The sequence below is a fragment of the Mesocricetus auratus genome, unplaced genomic scaffold, assembly GCF_017639785.1.
Source record: "Mesocricetus auratus isolate SY011 unplaced genomic scaffold, BCM_Maur_2.0 Super-Scaffold_100019, whole genome shotgun sequence".
NCBI lineage: Eukaryota > Metazoa > Chordata > Mammalia > Rodentia > Cricetidae > Mesocricetus > Mesocricetus auratus.
In genome coordinates this window covers 13,389,900-13,415,823 of record NW_024429200.1, presented here as the reverse complement: position 1 = coordinate 13,415,823, position 25,924 = coordinate 13,389,900, and the positions used below count along the sequence as shown (strand labels likewise).

At 42.4% G+C, this 25,924-nt stretch overlaps 1 protein-coding gene across 6 annotated transcripts in view; it reads right to left on the bottom strand.

Moving 5' to 3' along the window:
• Positions 1–25,924, bottom strand: part of Grm8 (glutamate metabotropic receptor 8) — an 865,501-nt gene that overhangs the window by 801,630 nt on the left and 37,947 nt on the right. Inside the window, exon 1 of one of the 6 annotated variants that reach the window (XM_040728576.1) lies at positions 2,130–2,546. The exons of 1 other annotated variant lie outside the window; for it this stretch is intronic. The gene's annotated coding sequence lies outside the window, so the exon portion shown is untranslated. Of the gene's footprint in view, positions 1–988; positions 1,108–1,444; positions 1,800–2,129; positions 2,547–25,924 lie in introns of those variants that run through there. 4 more of the 6 variants (XM_040728575.1, XM_040728577.1, XM_040728580.1 and 1 more) reach the window with 4 other exon arrangements.

The following is a 25,924-nucleotide window of genomic DNA, read 5'->3' as shown; positions in this document are numbered from 1 at the left end:
CTTTCAAGATACTATTCACAAGCAAGTGACCAAGATAAACTCGAGCGGTTCCTGTAGCCATTTGCAATTATTGACAAACAGTTTCATAACGGAAAATGGAAATTACAGTCAAGTGCAATAAGCTGTTTATCCAAGATCTACCTGCTGGTGGCTCTTTCTCTCTTTTCATTTTTCTTTCAAGCAAAACACAAGCTATCGTCGGAATGCATTTATCCTGATAGTAATTTTTCTTGCAAATACCTCCACCGCAAACCCTGTCTTCAGTTCTTCCAGTGGTGGGATGAATGACCAAGATCCTAGTGTATTCTCGGGTGTACACGAGATTCCTACACTGTCCGGTCTATGGTAAAAGATCACCCCCAATTGACAAATAAGGTATTCCCTCCAGGGGTGGAACTCCTTGGGGGGGCGGAAGGGGGCCTGGTCCTCTCCTATTCACACACCACCACCACTATCCTGGGCACACAAACATCCTTTAAAGTAGGCTCCCCAATTTAGGAAAGAAGCAATTCCTCAGGGAAGCTCCGAGGTGCCTTCTTGCGCAATGGGTGACTCGCACGCGCCTCTGCATGTCATTTGCACCAAAGAAGCTTGTCAGACGGATGGGGGGGCGGGGTGCTGGTGGGGATATGATTCTGTTTTATTTTTCACCAACTATATGAACCTCAAGGTTCCTCTAAGCCCTTTGAGTAAACGGGCTCACTCCAGCCTCGTGGCTGAGAGGTCTCCCTCTAAATCTCAGGCAGTAGCCGCTCACCCCACCCGGGGTCCCCCTCCTCCCCGCCACATCTCCCTTTTCCCTCCCAGTTCCTTAGACCGTATAAGCTCAAAGCAGAGTCGAGTGTAGGGCCGCGGGAAGGACCTGGTTACTCTAGCTTTTCCCAGGCACCCCGGCACCGCCCCAGTCCTCGCCACCTACACCCCCGCACGCCCTAGGCTCCAGTCTCCTGAGCGCACCCGTCCGAGAGCGCCTCCGCCCCCACCACACCTGCTGGCTACAGACGCCCACACCCCTTTCTGGTCCTCCTGACACAGGGGCCACTCTGACCGTGGGTGCCGCGGAGAAGCTGCAGGGAGCGTCTGCCTTGGCTTCGGAAACTCTAGATCCTTGAATCTAGATTGCCCCCACCCCCAACAGCACTCAGAACTCCAGCGTTTTTCTCCAGAGCTGGGGGGAGGGAGGCAAGGAAATCCCAACCTCGCGGAGCTAACTCGGGGATCACAAACTCAAGGCAGAGTGTGAGCGCTGCACAGGGGATGCGAGTCTCGAGGACCCCCTAAACTATCAGGCTTTTCCTGCGACATCCCCACCCCCAACTCTTCCCCAGATCCTTGTTTAGATATCCATCTAGCCGGAGCTCAGGAAGGCGGGGGTTACCCCAACTCATCCCGGAAGCCTCTAACTTCGGAAATCCCTCGCTTTAGATTCGCATAACCACTGTACCTGGGCATCTCGGCCGGGCAAGTCCAGATTCCACCAGGGCAGGTCCAGGAGGTCACTCAGGCCAAGCAATCCCAGGCAGAGCGATTTAAAACCCTGCTGCCGCGCGCCGGCTTAGGGCATCCTAGGAGTGCCTGTCCACTCCTGTTACCCTTCAATCTCCCATTCACCGTCTAAACTTTTAGGGGAATCACATCTCCAAGACTTGGGAATTCCAAGCTAAGCTCCCTCTATTCCGCACCTCTTCACTGGAATGTAATCACGGAAAGACAAGAGGGGTGGCCGCCTTGTTATTTGCAACGTAAAATCAACAGACACCCAATCAAGCTCCAATGCCCGGCCAGCCCCTCGCCCCCTGGTGCCCACTCTCCCTCTCTCCCCATCCGCGTTTCTCCGCCCGCCAGTTCTTTCCCAGACTCCGGTGTGCAAAGCCATCTACTTGTGACCAGAAACAGCAGATCATTAAAGTAATCTGAGAAGAAAGCATACACCTGGCTCTCAGCTGCACGGTTTGGGGGGAGGAAATGAAAACGGCAATAAAATCGGCGGCGCGGGGGGGGGAGGGAGGATAGTACTTTTGCAGCCAGCTCGGGGTTGGGGGGGAGAGTTGAAAGGTAGGGGGGCTGTTTTTCTAAGCTTCAGCACTTGCTGTCCTCTTCTGTGGCTGCTGCTCAGCGGGGAGTCTTACCCTGCTCCCCGCAGAGGGCGAGGTGAGGAAGCCCGCGGGGGGCTCGCAGCTCCATGTCAGCGCCTCCGCTGCCACCGCGCTAGGCGAGCACCACGGCCGGCCGCACTTGTGGCTGATCTCGGGGCTGAGGTTGGTGAGCTGGCCGAGCCACCGGCTAGTCTCTTCCATGTGAATAACAAATACTCCCACCGGCGGCCGCTATTGGTCTGCGCCCTGCGCCTCCCGATCCTCCTCCCGCGGCCATTCACCCCACGCGGCGCGTGGATCCGCGCCCGGGATCGCGCCCGGGATCGCCAATCGCTTCGCGCCAAGCAGTCACCCCGGGAAGAGGGAGGAGGATCCCTGGGGGCAGAAGCCCCGGGCGTGGGTAGGGACGGGGACACCCCAGTGGCAGGACCCCCTTCCAGAGCTCAAGTCCGAATCAACTCGGGGACCAGATATAAGAAGAGTTCTGGCTTTAGTTGTTGTTTAAATATCATCCCCACCTGCCCCGCCCCGGAGAAAGAAGGGAGGTTTCCAAGATAGGGAGCGAAGGGGGTGGCTGGGAGAGGTACCAGAGCAGCGACTGCGGCTCAGTGAGCCCGGGACCCACGCGGGGAAAGCGCCGCTAGACGCCGACCTGAAGCAAGGGGAACGGAATGGCTCTGGAGAAGCCGGGACCCCTTCCCTCCCAATGAGCATAGCTCCGAGGAGGTTGACAGATGACAAGTGTCCTGGCACTTGCTTTCTTTTCAGTGATGTTCAAAGTAGCACCCGCAAGCCACACACTTGCAAGCAAAGTTTGCCTCCCGCTAGCGGCTGTTTGGCCTTCGATGCTGCCCTGTGGCTCGGGCACCGGAGGGTGCCAGGGGACACCTTCTATCGCGCCCCAGAAGTTGGAGAAGAGACACAGCACAGTCCCGCTGCGGGCACTGTACGAGACCAGGCAGCCAAGACGGCTGTCGTTTTGTGGAGAGGATTAGAGGAACCCAGATCAAGACATGAAACTCATGAGGAGCTGGCTCACCGGGAAACCTCAGGATTCCCTCCCATTCGGCGGCCGGAACCCACTGGGTTCCGAATGCACAGCCCCTTGACCCTTCTTGCTGACTTGCGCCCAGGTACTTCTACTGGCTGCCGGCCCCTCGGAGACAAGGCGGGAACCCCCTCGCTGCACCACCCTGCACCGGGGGTGCTCGGGCCTGCCTGGCTTTGGCTTGGTGAGAAAGTTCCATCTAGAGGTGGCAGCGCGCAACTGCAGCCCAAGACCAGAGCCCAGGAGAGAGGTGTACTGAGGGAGTTGGGAGCTGGGGGGAGGGGGTATAATCAATGAGAAGAGAAGAGAGGGGAGGGAGGAGGGCAGACCCAGTACGCTCCAGAGATTTTTCAACTTCATAAGCATCGTGAACCTTTTAGGCCTCATCACAGGTCGCCTGCCTGAGTTCCAGTGTACAGGTTATGAACTTTACCCTGTTCAGGCTTCTTTAACTTTCTAATCAACTCTAAAATGATCAAAATTATTGATCCCACTCTACAGAGGAAGAAAGCAATCTGGATTTATAGCTATGCTTGGAAAGTGCTAGCCCTGGAAGTCGGAGTTGAAAACCCCCATAGATAATTACATCCCCGATGAGGGTTTTCAACTCCTTAGTTGTAAAATCATTCTTTCGTGGCCACAGGTAACTGGAGGGGAGGAGGAGAATTTGGAGGGATAAGCACATGCTTTTAAGGTGAAGAGAAATCGGAAACAATGCAGAAATGGAACTGAGTAGGCTCAAAGATTGCAACTCCTTTGTGGAGTTGAGGAGTTTCCTTAGGAACTTGAATTGCTCCCTCCTCCCTCTGGAGGTAGGGAGACAATTGTGGCAGTCTTCTTTCTATGCAGGCTGCCCAGCTCACACATGTCACCCATCTGGTGTCTGAGGTCACCTAGATGGGTGCTGTCTGAGCAGAGCTATCCCAGGAAGTGTGTGGATTTGAGTAAGCACCTCCCTAGGCTCTTTGCTGCATGTCTTAGCACATTTATGTACAAGATAAAGGAACCCGAAGACAGGTCAAAGCTGAAAATACTCTGAGAAACAGAGCTGCTGGCCACATTCTGGTCTTCAGGGTCTGTGACCCAGACTCCCCGCAGTGTTAATGCCTAGTGTTAGCCAAGAGGGCACTGCTCTAGTGGGCATTTCCATAATGAGGACAACACAGCTGGCTGTGGCTGTGGAAGTTTGACAAGGCCCAGTGAGCTGCTAGGGAGAGAGGCAGCTAATGAGCTGCTTTCCTCCTTTTTCCATTGATCATCACCTGCAGAGAACTACTGTCTTCCAGGCATGCGGCTGCCCTTTCTGGTGCAGCCCTCTGAGAAATAAGTGGACCTGATCTCTCTTAGGGCCGGTATGCTTGGTACTCCACCCTGCAACATCCTTTCCCTGACACACAGTATGCAATCATCCTTCCTCAAACCCCACATGAAATCTGGTCAATAAGGAATAGGACCTTTCTACATATAAGTTTTTCCATGAAGCCCCTGAACAACTGGCTTGGGCTCAGACATAGACTGTAATCCACACAGAGTAATATCACAAAAGGAGACAGGCTGTCTGTTGGGAAAGACACCTCATACCTAGACCCATCCCACCCTCTGCTTTGCCTTTGCTACAAAGAGACTATGACTGAAGCTCAGGCAGTCCAGCCCCAACAAGCCCGTGGTTCCAGAAGCAGCCACCTTGAGTCTTCTTGGAATCCCATTTCCTTCAGTATGAAATGTGTCTTTACAAAGTGTCTGACCTCATCATCTATCCACCACAAATATTTATGCAAATCAAACACATTTCCTGGTAGTTAATCCTCCAAGAAGATTTGAATATAATCTTCTCATTTTCAGTTGATTTAAAATGTGAGAAACTGTCCATGTGTTGGAAAATGCAAAAAACAATACCATATGTTTGGGGGCCATTTAGCGCAAGCTGTGAGATGTAGTCCACATGTGGAGATTTGTGCTGCAGTTTCTGGTTTGGGGAAGTCATTAAATCAGGAGGGCCACTTACCCAAGAGGAATTGCCACCCAGATTTTGGAAACCATGACAGTGCATTCTCTATTAGACTTCTGAAAGTGTCAGTGAGTGTATCATGAGGGTGTTGCTCAGTTTATTAAAGCTCTGGCTGCTGGAATCAAGATCAGACATGGTAGACTGTCAATCACACAGAGCCAATGAGGTTCATGAGAGCAACGTGCTCCTCGCTCCCACTGTTAGTGCATACCGGCAGAGTGGAGTATCAAGAGACACCACGGCTAAAAAACTTATAAAAGAAAGCATTTAGCCCATGGCTTGCCTACAGTTTCGGAGGGTTAGTCCGTGGTCATCACGGCTACCACCAGGAAGCATGGCGACAGACAGACAGACAGACAGACAGACAGACAGACAGACAGACAGACAGGCACAGAACTGGAAAAGCGCTTACATTCTTATCCACGAGTTGGAGGTAGAGAGAGACTGGGCCTGGTATGGACTTGTGAGACCTCAAAACCCACCTCAAGTGACACACCTCCTCCGGCAAGTCACGCCTCCTACTCCTTCCCAAAGTAGTTCCCTCAGCTAGGAACCAAACATATGAGCCCATTCTCACTCCAACCGCCCCACAAAACCACATGGAAAATTCCCAGAGGAGCCTGCAGTGAAGTAGATGTGCATCTCTGCCATCCTCATTTGTTCCCAGAAACACAACCTAAGACATAGATTTCAGGGCAGACAGTTCATCGAGGGGGAGGAGGAGATCCCTCCCAGTTGTCGGGAAGAGAAGCGAATCGAGAGGGAGACAGGTATGAAGCCAGGACCCACTGGAGGCACCCGGAACTTGTTCTCGGTCTTCTCCCGGTGGAGAATTCCTCAAACCAGTGTAAAACGTATACACCAGAGCTGCTTCAATGGGCACCTGAAGGAAGTAGGGGATCCACTGCCCGGCGCTTATGAGTTATTGATTAGGATGACGCTAATTCTCCAGTACTCAGTGTGTTTCACGTGTGGCAAAGTAGACGCCAAAGGTCAGGTAAACTCTTTGTAGGGGAGGGAACATGTGTTGGAAGTCAGTGGTGGTATTTAAGTACTGACCAATCCGTACAGTTGTCTCAGACAAACTTCATAAAACACACTGTTATCAAGGTGCTGTCTCTTCATGAGTGATCCAACTACCCACTTGCCTTCAGGGTACTGGGATTGCAGTTTAAAACACAGGTTCATGGGCTACGCTGTAAAGTTGTCTGAATGAAATTTGCTCATATAAGTCTTGGGAATCTGCAAGTTTTTCAAATACACGGTGAGTCTGATGATGCTCATTAAAATTTGAAATCCAGGGCATTTGAGAAATCATTCTCCTGCATACAGTCAGCAGTCAGTGCATTGCCCAAGGAGACAGGTCTCAGGAACTGGGTGTCCCAAGAACGGCTGTCCAGACTACCCATTCCTGTTCATGGCCACAAATTCTGGTGTGGCCCTAGGCTTGTGGGTATTTTACATTGTTGGTGGAGTGTCCACTAGTGAAACCACTTTGAAAATCAATCTGGAGGGTTCTCAAAAAAAAAACTGAAAATAGGTGCTAGAAAGATGGCTCAGTGGTTAAGAGCACTTCCTTCTCAAGTTCAGTTCTTAACACCTTTGTTGGGAAGCTCAAAGCCACCTATAACTCCAGCTCTAAGGGATCCAATGTCCTCTTCAGGCCTCTGCAGACACCACCGTGCATGTGCAAGCACACACACACACACACACACACACACACACACACACACAAATAAATAAATGTAAGTATTTTAAGGCTAGAAATAAAACTATGATATGACCCAGCTATACCATTCCTGGACAGATACACAAAGAGCTCTACACACTACTGCAGAGATAAGTGCACATCCATGTTAATCGCTGCTCTATTCACAACAGCTAGGAAATGGAATCAGCCTAGACGTTCAACAATTGACGAATGAATAATGAAAATGTGGTACATACACCCAATAAAATTTTATTAGCAATGAAGAAAAATGAAATTTGCAAGAAAATGGATAAAACTACAAAACATTAGTCTGATTTTGGAAACCGAGATACCAATGTCCTCTCTCATACGTAGATCATAGTTTCAATTCTTCTGTGTGTTTAACTTATAGTACCTTAGAAGCCATGTAACTAGAGAGGGGCAAGCAGGGGTAGGAGTTTTAAGGACTGGCTGTCAGTAAACATAGGTAAAATGGAAGTATAAAGGCTGAGTACTGGGGCTAAACATAGAGAGAGTGATGGGAATGGGGAAGAAGAGGGGTGCAGAAAAGGGGGAAAATACCACATGGGAACCTATTATCTTCTAACCTAATCTAAAAATATTAAAAAGTTTGAAAGAGGATTCCCAGTCTGGCTAGATAATTCTGTTCCTAAAGGCAGCAAGGCCCTAAGCAAGAACCCCAGTGCCAGGCATGTGGCATCTCCATAGGGGTTACTTGTCAGGGAGATCTCAGAAGCCTCTAAAACAACACAGACTCTTGCCTTTCTGCTTGGTTTCCCACTAAAATTAGACGAAGACACCCTATTTATGAACAACATAGTTTCAAGATATAGAGGAACCCATCTGGCACTGAACTCTCCACTGGCTAGCTTTCAAAGTGTTAGGAGGTATTGTGCAGGCTGCAAGGGAAGAGAGGCATCAGTGGTCTTACCCAGAAATGAACTCAATGAACTCTAACATGCTTGCAAGATAGGCCCACTTGTATAATAGTGGCATGACTGTTACAGGGTCAACCAACTGCTCCCTGATTGGATTTGATCTCATACCTTGTTCTCTAAGCCTGGTCAAAAATCCATGTCTTGGAAGGTCATAGTCCCTTTGAGGGAAATTACTATTGATGTTTCACCAAATAGACATGAAATCGATGTGCCTTCTAATTTCTACGTTTACAACTTTACATAAAGACTTCTCTCAACCCACAGGGAGAAACTTCTATCTTCAATGAGAAATGCTAAATGTAGAGAGACTCATGTCTGCCCCAAGATGCTGTGAATAAGTAACAGATGAGGGTTTAGCCTTAAGCACATCATCTATACCATTCTTTCAGTGCTTTAGCAAACACTGATAACAAGGGAATTAAAAAATATAGAGGAAGGTAGAAAGACGATGACCAGAAGAATGGTAACCAAAAGGTAACCAAATGGTAATCAAAAAGTAGTAAGAAAGGCAGCAAACGCCCATCCGCTAGATACAGCATAAGTGATGTAATTACAAACTCACAGCGACTGCAATTACTTGTGCAGGGCCTATGCGAGACAGAGTCTCTCAACAATCTGTTATGGATGAGAGAGGGTGATGGGGGATGTCCTTCTGTAAGCTGTGATTATATCTTTCTCTTATTGGTTGATCAATAAAACTGTTTCAGCCAAAGGAGAGGCAGGATGTAGCCAGGTAGGAAGTATAGGTTGGGCTACCAGATTAGGAGAAAGCTAGGAGAAGGAACTCAGAGAGTAAGCTAGGAGGAGACACCATGTAGCTGCTGAGGAAAAAAAAAAGAGGTCCAGGAATCACTGGTAAGCCAAGACCACATGGAAATACACAAATTAATAGAAATGGGCTAATAATTAAGAGAGAGCTAGCCTATAAGAAGCCTTAGTCATTGACCAAACAGTTTATAATTAACATAAGCCTCTGTGTGTTTATTTGGGACTATAGGCTTCAGGGCTGGGTAGGACAAGAACTTTCATCTACAAGAGTGGCTTATGACCCCCTACCTTTCCCTGCTGATCTGTAGGCTATTGATGGACTCTGCAAAGCAGAAGCCACTGTCCTCAGCTATGTATTGAATGATATACCTCAGACTCCAATGGAAAGCTCCAATACTAAGATTGCACAGAAGACACTAGTCAAACCCAGAGGGACACAAAGAAGCAAAAAAGACATATATGTGGGAAAGAGACTGGTGAGTAGGGGGATGTAGGCGGGAAAGAAAGGGAGATAAGAGGTTCAGAGCGACCAGAATGCATTATACACAGGTACGAAACTGTCAAATAACAAATTCCAGTAATTAAAAAGCTTTGAATATCTGTTATAGTGACAAAGTTAACATATCAACTGAAGGTGATGGGGTCCTGGGTTCTGTGTCTCCATGCTGAAGAATGCTGCCTACCCACCAGAAATATCCACACTGACTGCACATTCTTAAGAAAGTAAGAAACTTGTGGTAAGTCAATGAAATAGTGACACCACCAAGCAGTATTCATACTAATAAAGTGAGCATGGTAATGTGTGGTCCCGTGACATGCTGGTTACATGTCCTTCCTCAGCAAATGCTTATGTACTTAAAGGCACAGGGCCACCTTCTGGTCCTCCCTCAGTATGGTCCTTCCCACTGGCCTGGCCTAACCTAGGAGAAGACATAAGGGATAACACAGCTCTGTGCAACAATATGGTGTTTGCCTCTTGCCTGAATCACTGGCTTCAGGGATGTCTTTGTAACAAAGAGAAGAATTGCCTTTCAGCTTTCATCTGGCTTCCTCCAGACATCCAAAAGTATGTTTCTTGTAACATCTGAGAAATCTGGAGCATGTTATTCCTTCTAGATCCCTTCTGAGCAGACCAATTTGTATTATCATCTCCTCAGACGCCTCTCCAATTCCTGTAACAAATGTGATCCACAGAATTCAGATGTTATTTGATTATTTTCCTTCCTTTTGTCTCTTGTCTTATGTCTGTCATGCTGAACTAGACTGTCCTTTGGTCTAATGGTTGTGGCTACTTTTGGGTCCCTGAGCATATAATAGATAATCAGAAATTACTTGACTGTTGGTGGTGAAAAGAATCAAATAGACAGCATCATTACTATGACTTCTACCACATCCACCACACAACCACTATCAACAACACCACTGGCACTGCCACCATCAGCCAGACAAATCGTCATCCCCACTAGGGCTAGTAGGTGGCACTAAAGAAAGCTTAGCACACACCATGTTTTTAAATCGCTTTGTACAAACCATTGCATGTAACTCCAGCCTCCATGCGACTTCCATTTCAGCTCTTTGACTTTAAAGTTTATTTAAACTTCATATTATTTTTAAATTATTCATTGGATTTCAAACATGAATCTCTGAGATTTTAGTTACAAACCACTTAGGATGGTGGCAAAGAGGACGTAAGTGGGAGTTATAGTTCATATTATCTAGAAAACAATCTGCATTCCCAGAAAGTTTAAGCTTATAACAAAAACTTTTTGTGATAATTGTGAAATTCAGAAGTGAGACTTCCAATGTCAGAATAATTGGACTTTTTGTCATTGTCTATCAGCTGGCTAGGTATTGATGCCAAATAAAGTATACAAATGTTCAAGAAGTCAATGGGAAGTCCACTTAAGCTATTTGAATCTTTCCAATGTTAATAATCAAATGACTTGTGATTACTGTTTGGCTCAGGGACCCAAATGAAGCCATAGGCACTACAGCATAGGCATTCCAATTCTCCCTGACAGATGTGCAATAATGCAGGAAAATTAACAACCCGCCGTTAAATCATGTAGGTCAGATTGGGGTATGTTGGGAGTTTGGAGAGGCTGTGGGAAAAGACAAAGCTGGTTCAGAGAGGATGGGGAGAAAAGAAATAATCCTTCCAAAAGAATTCAAACGAATCTTACTAAAACATGAATTTCTAGTCGTACACTGCAACTAAAGACAATCAAATCATGAGCTCATTTTTATATTCAGAATCAGAGAGAGCGTGCCTGTTAAAGAAGAGTTCATCTCATATTACCTACTGCTGTGTAGCAAATTGCCTCCAAACAAATGGCTTTAACAGTTTTTATGCCTTGACGTTTCTGGAATCCTTGCTGGTTGTTGTCTGGTAGTCACCGCTAGCTCCTTGCTACATGAGCCTCCCAATAAGGCAGCTTGCAACACATCAGGTTTCATCAAATTAGTAAGCAAGAAAGAAAATAATGACTGTCGGGAAGATGGCAGTCACAGCCCTTTGTAACCTTATATCAGAAGTGGCATCACATCATATTTGTCATGTTCTGTTCATTCAAAGCGACACTCTATGGCCAGCCCACACTAAAGGGAAAAAGGAGATTACTTAGGAGGTGGATACAGGAATACAGGGATTGTGGGGCCTACACCAGAAGTCTGCTGCCACCTGAGGTTGCTGTGTGGAGTACCTTTGCAGAGTAGCTGGCTCTTTGTTAATGAAAATGCTTTGTAGATGGTGTATACACTTTCCATGAAACAGCTGCTTAGAGGGTTTCAGTCAGAGGAGAGGAAGTCACAGGTAGTTGTGACCCACCACCACCACCACCCTGTGGGGCAAGGGTGGTGAGCCTGCTTCCCTACTGTGCTTTATTGCCTAAAATCGGGAGTGAGAAGGTCAAAGATCTCTGTCTTCTCTCAGGAGAAGAAACCAGAATTCCCAGAAAACCCAGGCAAGTTCTGGGTGTCGTTCTTTTTATATATATATAAGTTTGCTTTGGGGGGGTGAAGATGGGGGCCAACATGGAAGCTGTAGGGTCACAGGGTGCTGCAGGGAACCCTGGGGGCTATAGGTAGTGTTGAAATACGATGTGCAGTAGCTATGGAAACACTGAAAGCACAGGGCAGGAGACCCAGAAGCGGTCGACGGGGAGCTACACAGCACAGAAGCTAGGGAAGACCTAAGTCCAGATAACGGTTTATGAAAACTGAGAGGACTTGGAAGAGAGACAGAGAAGAAACCTTTTCTGAGGACTCTCTCGGGGGTGGGGGAAGCAGGGAACTGAGGAGGGTTCAGATTGGTCCATGCAAATTCGCTCTCTGTATCTTGTTCTGGCTCAATTCTCTACTCGGCTTCCTTACCTTAGTCCCCTAACTTTATCTTCCCATATTTCTTCCTTTCAGCTTTTTTGTACATCCATTCTGGCCCTCTCTCCTTAAGTGACCATTATTTAAAAAAAAAAAAAGAGGATTTTTTATGTGTTTTACTTTCAGAATAGTGTCTTGTTCCCTATTTGAAGAGAATAACCTAGATAGATGGATACTTGTTTTAGCTTCATTATATTATTTGTAGTGTGTGGAATGTCAATTCATTTGCCCTCCGTGAAAAACAAAGGATTGAAAACTCACTGAATTCTAACGTGAGCTGAGCCCTTCTGTAGAATAGTTAGCTGTCAAGCTGCAACAGAATCCTTATCAGTAAGGTCTCCTTGGGTTGCTTCCCAAGATAAGCCTCAAGGTTTCCAAGTGGAAAGCAGAATCAACTATCAAATCTGAGTTAACTTTAAAATTAGTTAACTGGATGATGGAAGACTTCTTATAATAAATGCCAAGTCAGTTAGGAAGAGAGAATTTTCTGTTGCAAACATACTACCACATTGTGACAAATGACAACAGAGAACTTTACAGTCAGCATGTAGCAAAAAGGTCTACTCAACCGTTTAATCTCAGACTGAGAGGAGGGAGCCTACATTTTTTAAAGGCCTACCTAAAGCTAAACCTTTCACTTCAATTCTGAGACTATTTTAGCAGCGTGTGCAGGGCCTCCAGCTGCTGCACTTTGAGGTGTAATCCTGTCACTGCCGCAGTTTAATGAAAGCAGTGTGACAGCAATGCATTGACTAGGGAAAATCCCAGAGACACCTGGGTGTCACTGGATCAGCCCCTGCCTGGCTGCTATAGTCAAGGAGGGACTTCACCCTTGCTACCGCCAGACAAGACCAGAGCGTTGTCAACATCAGAATCACTGCTGGCAAACCCAGTGCCCTGCCACAAAGACATTTATATACGTCATTCTGCTCAAGCCTAAATCAGACAGGGACCTTGTAAACTGCATAATAAACAGACAATGCTATCCTCTCTTCAGAGGCTACAATGAGACTGGCTAGCGAGACATTTTCCGTCTGGAAAGACCAGCTTCCTCTAAAGAATTGCTTTGAGACAAACACATTCTCTCACATGCAGCTCTGAAGCAAAAATTAAGCCAATAAGCTCTGAGATTTTCTTCTATAAAAAGTTCAAAGCATCCAGGGGGAGAAATTTGTATCTTTCTTCCACTGAAGAGAACTGGCACTCCTACCTGGGCTCTGAAGAAAGACAGAGGATAAGACAAAGAGGGAAGCGAGAAAATGAGACAAGACAGGGAGAAGTTCCAGAAAGTTGCCACAGAACCAAGAACAGAATTAAAGTCACAAAAACACAGATTTTTTTCACAATTCAAATTTTGGTTATATCTAGAATCGTCAAACTAGACAAGGCTATTGATATAATCTTATCCATACCCTTATATCCATCATAATGGAAACTGATGCCCAGAGCAAGAAAATTGCTTGTCCAATGTCCCCCAGTAACTTGAAAAAATGATGTAAGTAAAAGACTGACCTTATGAGGGACATATGTCCAGAGAACTCTCAGGCCTGCTGCTAACGAACTCTTAGGAGGGGGCAGTTATTAAACTTGGCATTAACCATGGGTATACTGGACTTTTTTTCCAGTTACATTAGAAAACAACTCAAATGAATATTCAGGTAGAGAATCCACTACCCTGAAATCTGAAATGACAAATTCTCCAAAATCTGAAACTTTGAGTGAAGCATAATGCCTCAAGTAGAAATTCCATACCATGACACTTTGTTTCATGCACAAAATTATTTGAAATAGCATATAAAGTTAGAGCTGGGTCCCATCCTCATATGATCTCATTATGTATATGAAAACATTACCATGTCCAAGAAAAATAGCCTAGCTCCAAAATACTTCTGGAACTAAGCAGATGAGAAACAAAAGTATACCCCACCTTAATCAATCTGTGTGTGTGTGTGTGTGTGTGTGTGTGTGTGCATGCATGTTTCTCTCCCTCTCTCTTTCTTTCTTGTACAGACACAACATACTCACACACTCTGTGTGTATGTGTGTGTGTGTGTGTGTGTGTGTGCTTGTGTGTGTTATATTATTAGGTATAGTATAAGTTGTTGTAGTAGCATTATAGGTACTTTATCTGTGTTCATAGAGTGATCTATGTAATGTACTTTACAAATTATAGCAATAATACTCTCTCTACTAAATCATGCTTTGAAGTTTAATGAGTTTTTTAATTTACCTGACCAAAAGTCTTAACCAGAAGCACTAAGAAGGAGACAGATAAGAACGTGAACACTGAAACTTATTTGTTTCCCAAAGCACATATGCATCACCAATGCCTGAGCATGGCATTGTCCTAGCTGTAAATTTATACATTTAATCTTATTTTCAAGATACATTAATAAGAAAGGATGGGTCCTGTACTTCTCAGTGAGAGCAGGATTAATTCTCTGCTATGCTGACAAAGTGGCAAACATTGTCAAGCTTCCCATACCAAGTTAATCTCATCTAGGTCTCCGGCCACCTTATCACTGAGAAAGGAAACTGTGAACATTTTAACACTAGGATAATAATGGAAACTCTTTGTTCTTAAAACATGCAGAGCATTTCTTCTTTAATGAAGACAGCTCAGACAACTAAATTGGATCATACTAAATTATAAAATACTGGAAGCATCCATACCCATGCAAATTGTATAGACAAGGAAATGCCATTCCTTAGACTTTGCCCTCATCTAAGGCTAAGGCACCTGGATTCATGGGGGTGGGTTCCAAGTAGTTTACTGTGCAAGGTCTGTAACAGGCTGAGACAGTGTCTATTAATAGCCAGTCTGTGGAGCCCTCTGCATTTGTAGAGCTCGTTTTCTCTGCCTGCCCTATTCCGGCTTCTCAACAGGACTCCATTGTCTAGGGTAGATCATGGTAGAAGTTCTATGATGTCCATTTCTTCTTCTATTCTTTCTCTCTTTCTTTAAACAACCAATGAATCCTCTGTCCTCCAGAGCACAAACCAAAAATAAAAGCAATAATTCTGCAGCAAATACATTCTTTAAGTGACTGAAATTCCTGTGCTGTAGTTTGGACCTCAGTGGTCCACCATTAATGCTTAGTACACTGGGCAAAGCTACTGGAGTGCAGTCTTTAAGAATGTGAAAACTAACAGAGTCTTTAACTCATTAAGTCATCAGGTATACCCTTGAAGTGTGCTGTGGGAACCTATTCCATTTTCTCTCTTTGTTCCCAAGCTTTGAAATGAGCACCTTTGTTCTACTACATACTGCTGCCATTCTGTATCTCCTCATTGCAATCCAAAGCAAGAAAGTCAACTTACAAAACTGTGAACCAAATACATCTTCGCTCCGTGAAATACCTTGGATATTTCTCTTCCGATAATAAAGAACTAGCTAATACACCTGTCATTGAGTTTCTTCACTCAACTGCTTAAGAGGAAACATCCTAAATATTCGAGTGCCCTTGTACTCTTTTTTCTACTCAAAATATCCTCTCCAAAAAAAGAGAAAGGGAGAAAGGGAGATAGGGAGGGAGGGAGGGAGGGAGGGAGGGAGGGAGGGAGGGAAGGGATGCTGAACATACTGCTGCATGAAGGTATTCTCAGGATTTGGGAGGAGGAAATGCTAAAACAAGATGGAGAGATTGTCAAGAACACTTATAGCACTGTGTTAGATTTGGCTTTTTATTGTCTGGCCAGTTAATAAGTTTTTAGGGACAGATGTTAACTTGTAAACTTTCTTTTGGTAGAAAAGATAACCAGAGGTTATGGTTTATGACTCTGTTAGTTGTTAACCACTTTGGCATTCAATATTTCCATCATATTTTAGTGCCACCTACAAATGTCTGATGCCTGAAGAGTTCTCTGACTCAGCTGCAACATATCATTGGTCCCTTATTCATAGTGAACAGAATAAAATGTTGGCAAATATTTGTTTTCTATTTGTAATAATAAAGATTTTTCTCTTTACAGAAATTATCAGGTATTTTGAAACATACCAGTAGGGAAACATCTGGCAACTGCTGTTCTACCCTGTTCTCAAGCTTTGTAAAGCATCCAGACATCAGCCAGTGCCTAGGATTCCGGCTTCTCTTCTATAACAGCCTTGTTCTCTTCATCCAATGCCATCAAAGGACTTGTGAGTGATACAAATACAGACATTTCAGTCTTGGTAAACAAGACAATTATTATATCTTTTAAAGGTAAAAATATTTTCATTCATTTTGTATTTATTGAGAATGTACATATTTATGTACTAATAAATGCAGAAAATGAACTTTTGAGAAATTACAATTACAGGGCTGCACAAAACCATCAAACAGGCTTTCTTAACTCATTAAATAAAAGAAATATAATAGTTCCTATTTTATTGAAAAGCTATTAAACTCTGAAATTCTATGCCTGTGTAAAACAAGGCTTTAACTCAGTAAGGAATATACAAGATCCAAATTCTGATACTTGAAACTTTCAAGAAAATAAGGATAATAAAAACTTTAGGCAATTCTTACACAAGTCCCTCAAAATGCAGCAATTAGATTGGGTTCTGTAGGAAACAAGCACGTTCCATCACACCCTCTGTAACAGCAATGAGATGACTGGAGATCTGAAGGAACCCACATGGCCTCCTTAGAATGCATGAAGAAGACTGTAACCATAGATTCTCTTCTAAGGGAACCTAGATGATTAGTTCTACCACAAAAACTGTTCTCCTTGCTTCCAATTTCCATAGGAGTGGAAGACAATATAAGCCAAAGGAAAGAGACCATACTTAGGAGGCAGAAGGACTTAGGATTTCTGCCACTAACAAACTAAGTGGACTTGGTTGGATATGTCATAAACCACTCTGGTCCTCAAGGTCATCCTCAAGATTAAGTCTTTAGTGAAACTAGCTGTTACCTTTCTTACTACAGTTGATTCAGATAGTTTGCTAATAAAACTGAGGATCAGAAAATAACTATAAAAATTGTAACAATATAAAATTATTTCCTAATGGTATTTGCTATACTCATATATTGGTGCCTAGCCCAATTGTCATCAGAAAGGCTTCGTCCAGCAACTTATGGAAAGAGATGCAGACCCACAGCCAAACATTAGACAGAGTTTAAGGAACCCTGAAAAAGAGTGGGAGAAAGGATGGTATGAGCCAGAGGTAGTCAAGGACACCACAAGAAAACCCACAGAATCAACTAACGTAGGCTCATAGTGGCTCACAGAGACTGAACCAAAAATCAGGGAGCCTGCATGGGAATGACTAAGCATATATGTTACAATTGTGTAGCTTCGTCTTCTTGTGGGACTCCTAACAGTGGGAGCAGGGGCTGTCTCTGACTTTTCTGCCAGCTTTTGTGACCTTTTCCCTCATACTGGGTTGCCTTGCCCAGCCTTAATACATGGGGAGGTCTTTAGTCGTACTGCAACTTGATATGCTACATTTGGTTTATATCCATGACAGACCTACCATTTTCTGAGGAGAAACCCAGGAGGGTTTCAGATGGGGGTACAGAGAGGAGGTGGAGAAAGGGCTTGGAAGAGAGGAGGAAGGGGAAACTGCACTCAGGATGTAAATAATAATAATATAGTTTCTCAATAAAAATGAAATTATGAAGTGATATTATAATAAAAGCTTGTGGTAGTTGATGAAAAATGGAAAAAACAACAGGTTCATCTAAATAAATACATGAAACTCCAGTTCAGAAGTAAATAGAGAGTTCTTTGCAAATAGATAATCACGTCATATTAAAAAACAAAATCCTAAATTGGAGAAAAAAATAACCCAGAAAGCAATATTACCTCAAGCTAAGTACTGTCCTCGTGACCCCTTATCTCCTCATTCCTCTGTCTGCACATCCTTGGTGATATTCCCAGCAATCCTGTCAGACCATCCCAGGGGGGAAAACTTATCATAGCAACTGGGTACCCTGGGCTTCTAGTTTGTCAGCAAAGCCTCCTATGAACTCATCTTTATATAATCAACCCCAAGACAGGTTACGCTTCATAAAATAGCAAGTTCAATCTCATGACTTTAAAAACTAGAGTTACCAGTCCCAAACTGCAATGTATGAGACTGCCCTTGAAAAAGGCGGCCAGCCAAACCCTTACCCGCAACTGGAGTGTGTGCACAGTAAGGCTTTTATTTGCCTGTTAGAAACAAAAGAAAGTGATATTCATATTAGAAAAGTAGATGATTAGACCACCCCTTAATCACATCTTTGTTGAGATATATCTCTCCACCACATGCTGGTAACCAAGAGAATTCAGGATGAAGGGTATTTTCTGTTAAAAAGCTTTTCTCTAGTGCTTTCACCTCGCTAGACTATCCACAAACAGGGCTTGGGAGAGTGGCTTAGCAATATGGATGCTTAAGACATTAACGCATAAGCTTGGTGATGTTGGGAGAATAATTATTAGCTTTCATTTGCATTTTGATTCAAGAAATATTTCCAGAAGGCATGTTGCACCCAAGGACTGCATATTTCCATCTCTACCCGTCAGTAAGTTCCAATCACTAACCAGCCAAATGGCAAAGGCTCCCTAGAGAGAGAGCTGTTAAGCCAATTTAAATGTCTTAATATGACATAATTCTTCACATTTTTAGAGAAAGGAATAAAATTTAAATATTCAACATTTCAGAGGTTTGATACATCCCTGAAGTTACTTTTTTTTTTTTTTTTTTTACATTTATAAGCCTTGGGGCCAGGTTTCAGGCTGTCATCTCTGGGTCACCTCCTTGACAAAACCATCACTGAAAAGCTTGTTGAAAAACATAGATTTTGAGGTTCCCAAACTTACTTACTGGACATCTCTGCAGTTGAGCAGATATTAATTTTTAATATACTGCTTAGGAACCATCTAAACACATGCAAGTCTGAGAGATGTATCTTAAGAGATGTTGGATGAACAAGGACCCAAAAATAAAAATCAAGCTGAGTATTACATTACTTACAATCAATTATTTTCCTCTTTCTATTAATACATTCTAACCATCCATATCTATGTAATTCTTCTCCCATTTCCTCTAGATTAGTTTACTTTATGTGCAGATTCCATAACGTGTAGCTCATCTCTCTGGAATCATTTCCTAGTCATTTCAAGCTGTTATAACAAAATGTATCACTTATAAATGATAGAAATTTATCTTCTATGGGTGCGAAGGCAATGAAATTCATATCAAAGGTAACCAAAGATAGAATATCTGATAAGGCCTTTCTAGCTTATAGATAGTGCCTTCTAGCTGGAGCCTCACATTGTGGCAGGAAAATCAGCCTTTTCATAAGGGAAAAGAAACAACTGTCCTTACTAAACTAGTAGAAGAAAGAAATGTATAGGCTTGTAGGTGTTGTGATATTTTGTTTGTATTCTGACAAATAAAGCTTGCCAATGAGATCAGAGGGCAGAGATATCCACTAGTTAACCATAGAGGTCTGGAAGTCTGTATAGACAGGAGAGAGGAAGTGATAATAATTCTGGAGACAGAATCTCTGCCTTTTTGGTCTGAGATTTCATAGAGGTAAGAACTCTAATGGCTTGCTGCTCTGCTTCTCTGATCTCCAGGCAAGCTTTGTTTGTCAGAATACAAGCAAAATAGCATGACATGTAGGGATATAAAGGAAATGTGAAAAGATGCGGAAGCAAAGCATCAGAATACATTCTGTGTGTGTATGTGTGTGTGTGTGTGTCTGTATGTGTGTCTGTGTGTGTGTGTGTGTGTGTGTGTGTGTCTGTGTATGTGCCTGTGTGTGTGTCTGTATGTGTCTGTGTATGTGCCTGTGTGTGTGTCTGTGTGTCTTTGTGTGTGTGTGTCTGTGCGTGTGTGTCTGTGTGTGTGTCTGTGTGTGTGTTTGTGTGTGTCTTTGTGTGTGTGTGTCTGTGCGTGTGTGTCTGTGTGTGTGTTTGTGTGTGTCTCTGCGTGTGCGTCTGTGTGTGTGTCTGTGTGTCTTTGTCTCTGTGTGTGTGTCTGTGTATGTGTCTGTGTGTGTCTCTGTCTGTGTGTCTGTATGTGTCTCCGTGTATGTGTCTGTGTGTGTGTGTCTGTATGTATGTGTGTGTCTGTGTGTGTGTCCCCAGTTTCATGGTAGCCATGGCTGTGTCCTACTTAACAATGTTTCTTTTGCAGCCCCCCTCCCCATGCACTGGTGCTTTCATTCTTTCCATCTCCTCTTCCACAATATTTTCTGAGTCTCAGGGGAGAGTCTTTGTGAATATATACATAGATATTTAAGAGATTTTTTATGATAAACCTCAAATTCAATTATAGAGTGGTTGTTTACTCCCATAACAGCAATGCCTCTAACTACACCAATGAACACTTCTTTCCTGGAGTGTTTGTATTACACTTTGTAGAGTTCACAGCTGGGCTGGACTACGAGTGCCTTCATCACACAGCAACCTGCATAGAATCATCCAGAATCATAAGAACCAGCAAGCAGGGAGGAATCCTCTAGACCAGTTTCAGCTTGTGTGGTGTTACACCATGAAGATCTTATTATGAAAGGTCCTTTGTCCCGCCACTCTTGAGAGCCCCAAATAAACACACAAGACTTATATTAATTATGAAACTGTTGGTCAGTGACTAGGGCTTCTATTGGTTAGTTCTGTCTTAATTATTAACCCATAACTACTATTCTATGTTTTTCCACATGGTCTTGGATAACCAGAGAATGCCAGACCTGCAACTTTTTGCCTGCTATGTCACAACTGTTCAGGTGGGCTCTCTTGCCTACCTTTTCTAGACTTCTCTTCCTCTCCTAGTCCCACCTATCTTACTGCCTTATTGGCCATTGGCCCAACCATGTTTTATTCAACAACCAATAAGAGAAACATATACAAAAGGACATCCCCCATTAGGATCTCACCAATTGTTCTAGTGTGTAGCCAAGAAGAATTACAAGAGCTTCTATTGTTTTTGGGTGCCTCTAAGCTTCTCTGACTAAAGACTCCTAAAGAGGTGCTCCATGTTTACTTAGCATTTGGGTTTCTTTTAATAACTTACTGCTTCTAGGATCTGCATTGTCTACTCATGAAGAGTTCCTGCCTTTTCAAACTCTACAAAACCCATTCTTTTTTTTTCTTTTTCTTTTTGTTATTTTTTGTTTGTTTGTTTGTTTTGTTTTTTTGTTTTTTCGAGACAGGGTTTCTCTGTATTGTTTTGGAGCTTGTCCTGGAACTTCCTTGGTAGACCAGGCTGGTCTTGAATTCACAGAGATCTGCCTGCCTCTGCCTCCTGAGTGCTGGGATTAAAGGCATACGCCACCAACGCCCAGCTAACCCATTCTTAAGTATTCCATCCTAGTGACGAAACCACCTCCCAAAAATATAGTTGCTAATAATTATCAACTCAGGGGTTTAGAATTTCAACACAAATTTTTGGAGGGATAAGCATTAAAGTCATTATAACACCTTCTAGCTGGTCCTTAAGTCCCCCTCTAAAACCTCAAGACTAAATGGCAGTTCATGCTCAAGCCTGGAATCACAAAGCCTATAAGCTCCCTTGATTTGTGTGGCTTACTTCCAACATGCTGTGATTCATTCTGTGTTTTATGAACCATAATTCTGTCCCAGGGGGTGGGAGGCTAGTGCTGAGGAGAGCACACAGACTCTAGAAACAGAAAGACCAGAATATGCCGTGTCACTCATTCTTAGTGACTCCTTTTAACTGAAAAAGATATCTAATCTCATTAAGCCCCAGTTTTCGTGCTTAGAAAATAGCAATCATGGTGCTTAGTAGTTTTCAAATGATGAAAGATCATTTCTGGGGTGAGTTTTTTTTTTTCAATGTACCGACCATGCATTCAAAAGATATTGTAATGGCATTAGTATTCAGTGGCTCACATTAGTGAGAGAAACAAATATTCCTATCCCAATGGAGCTTGCAATTTAAGAAAAGCAAGCTAAACACTAAACAATAGACTGGTTATTCCACAGATATAAAGCGATTAATACGATTTTTTAAAGTTTCATGAAAAGAGGTTTATTTTGGATCTTTCTTAAGAGGTCCAACTTCTAAGGTCCACATCTAGGAGATGCTTTCCTCCTAGCATGAGTTCATTATGTGACTACAGTGATGAAATTCTGACAGTTTTGCATGATTGCAGATGCAGTGATTTGTGTCTCAAGGTCTCCTGGCTCCACGTTCAGCTTCAGCCATGATAACAAATTCTGTGAGAGCTGCTGTCATTAACAATTGTTAATCCACAGCCCTTGATACTTCTCCCCCAACTTCCTTCATAGCATCTTTTTTACCCAGGTGGCATAGAAAACATGCATGATCTTCTTGCACTCCTACAAACATAACTCAAAAGTACAGAAACATGAATGCCTTTCAGTCACTACTTGCAAGATTCAGATGTTTTAAAGTCTTTGAAAACAACTATTTTCTTTCATGCTTTAAACTGAGAGCTCTGGGATTTTCTAAAGATTGACCATATCAGATACAGATGGTCAATTTAATAACTTCTCTTATGATGATATTCTCTCCTTCTTGGTTTCATTTCGACCAACCCTCACTCCAGCTCCCTAGAAACACAACACATACACACATGCACATACATATGCATACATGAACACTTGGATATGTTTTGGGGAAGAACATAAAACAATTTGAAATTGTTTCAATACTTGAATTACTCAATTATGCTCTGTCTACTTTTAAAAAATATTTCCTTCAGGGGTTCCTCCTTTAGATATAATTTTGGAGCTTAGTGAAAATTTCACATGAAGATAATCACTATCTGTTTTCACATCTTCACATTTAAATGGCATTTTTAATATAGGTGTATGTGTAGCTAAATACTGAAAGGATGCTGCAGACTCTAAGAGATCACAGATGTTAGCCTAGACTACTATACCCAGCAAAACTTTCAATCACCATAGATGGAAAAAATAAAATATTCCATGGTAAAATCAAATTTAAACAATATCTAGCTACAGATCCAGCCCCCACAGAAAGTTCTAGAACAAAAACTCCAACCCAAGGAGTTTAACTACACACACATGAAAACAAAAGGAATAAATAATTTCACACCAGCAAAATAAAAATAAGGAAAGCACCCATCCACACCACCACCACCAATAACAACAATGACAAAAATAACAGGATTTGACAATCATTAGTCATTGATATCTCTCAATATCAGTGGTCTCAATTACCCAATAAAAACACACAGACTTACAGAATGGATGTGGAAACAGGATCCATCCTGTTGTTGCATTCAAAAAACATACCTCGATGTCAAGGATAAATATTATCTCAGGGTAAATGTTTGGAAAAAGATATTTCAAGCAAATGAACATAAGAAGCAAGCTAGTGTAGCCATTTTATATCTAACAAATAGACTTCGAGATAATTAAAAGAAATAGGGAAGGATACACAAGCTCATAAAAGGAAAAATCCACCAACATGACATTTTAGTTATTAACATTTATGTTCCCCAAAAAGGCACCCACTTTTTAAAAAAGAAACACTGTTACAGATTAAATCATATATTGACCCTCACACACTGATCATGGGAGACTTCAAGACCCTACTCTCACCAATAGACAGGCTATTCAAAGAAAAACTAAACAGAGAAATACTGGAGCTAATAGATGTTATAAACCAAAAGAATATAACATATGTTTACAGAACATTTCACCCAAACACAAAAGCATATACCTTTTTTTCTGAACTTCATTGAAGTTTCTTCAAAATAGACCATGCACTCAAACACAAAATAAATCTTAACAGATACAAACATTAAAATAACTTGCTACATTCTATCAGACCACCACTGATTAAAGCTGGATATAAACAATAAGAGAAACATCAGAAAGCTTACAAACTCATAGAAATGAAGCAACTCACTATAGAGTGAAAAATGGGTCTAGAAAAAATTAAAGACCTTCTAGAATTCCATGAAAATGAACAAACTGCATAACCAAACTTATGGAACACAATGAAAGTTCATAGCATATTTATAAAGAACTGGAGAATTTTTAGGTGCCTACATAAAAAATTAGGAAGATAGCATACTTGTAAGGATTCAGACATCATGCTGGTCTGCCTCTGTCACCTGTCAGAATGCACGCAGGCAGTACCTGGGTTATCACAGGGTTCCAGGGTTGTATACTCTGCATTCAGGTACAAAGGACCACTTTAAAAGAAAGACCCCCACCACTTAAGCTCTCTCTCCCTCTCTCTTTCTGCTCTTCCCCTGGGGCAGACAGAACTTTTCCTGTCTCCCTCTTCTCTTCTGTCCTCTATGTCTCTGTGTCTACCTCTTTTCTCTTTCCTTTCCCCTTCCTCTTTCTAATAAAACTTCTCACTTAAGCTCGGTCTGCCTGACATTTTGTCCCCCATGTTTGTCAACCTCATGCACCATGAAATTCACCAAAGATCCCCCCAGACTTTATCATGACATGAGCAACTTAACAGCACAGCTGAAAGCTCTAGAGCAAAAAGAAGTAATCATACCCAAGAGGAGTAAATGGCAATAAATGATCAAATTGAGAACTGAAATCAATAAAAAAGAATCAAAGAAAACAGTACAAAGGATCAATAAAGCAAAGAGTTTATTCTTTGAGAAAATCAACAAGATAGACAAACCCTTATCCAAACAAACAAAAAAGCAGAGAGAATATCTAAAGCAACAAAATCATGAACTGAAGGGGAATGTAACAACAGATACAGAAGAAATCCAGAGGATCATAACCTTTACCAAATTGGAAAAATCTAAAAGAAATGGATAATTTTCTCAATACATACCACTTACCAAAGTTAGACTAAGATCAGATAAACAATTTAAATATACCTATAACCTCCTGGTGAGATATAAGAAGTCATTAAAAATCTCTCAACCAAACAACCCAAGGTCAGATGGTTTTAGTACAGAATTCTTCCAGACTTTCAAAGAAGATTTAATATCAATACTCCTCATATTATTCCACAAAATAGAAACAGAAGAAACAATGCCAAATTCATTTTATGAAACCACAGTTAGCCTGATACCCAAGCCACATAAAGACTCAACAAAGAAACAAAATTATAGACCAACTTCCCTTATACTTGAAGACAAATTCAGGAATACATCAAGAAAGATCATTCACCATCATCAAGTAGTCTTCATCCCAGAAAGACAAGGGTAGTTCAATACATGAAATCAGTCAAAGTAATCTACCATATAAACAAACGGAAAGACAAAACAACATGATAAAAGTCATAGAGAGATTAGGGAGACAAAAAACATACCTTGACATAATAAAGACAGCTTACAGGAAGTTCATAGCTAACATCAAATTAAATTGAGAGAAAATAAAAGCAATTCTGTTAAAGTCAAGAACAAAATAATATTTTCCACTCTTCCCCTCTCTATTCAATATAGTACTTGAACTTTAATTAGATCAATAAAACAATTGAAGGAGATAAAGGAGATATAAATTGAAAAAGAAGAAGTTAAAGTATCCTTATTTGCAGATGATATAGTAGTATACATAAGTAACACATGATAAACAGTTTCAAGTAAGTGGCTGGATACAAGATTCACACACACACACACACACACACACACACACACACACAAATCAGTATTCCTTCTATATACTAGTGACAAACAGACTGAGAAAGAAATCAGGGAAATAACACCTTTTACAATAGCCTCAAATAATATAAAATATCTTGGGTTAACTCTAACCAACCAAGTAGAAGACTTGAATGATGAATACTTCAAGTGTTTGAAGAAAGAAATTAATGAAGATATCAGAAGAAGGAAAGATCTCCCATATTCATCAGTAAAATTAACATAGTAAAGATAGTCATCATACCAAAAGCAATCTACAGATTCACTGAAATTGCCATCAAAATTCCAACATAATTCTTCACAGAACTTGCAAGGTCAATTCTCAACTTCATATAGAAAAAAATTCAGAATAGCTAAAACAATCCTGAATACTAAAAGAACTACAGGGTGTCCCATTGCTACTAATTTTAAGCTGTACTACAGAGCT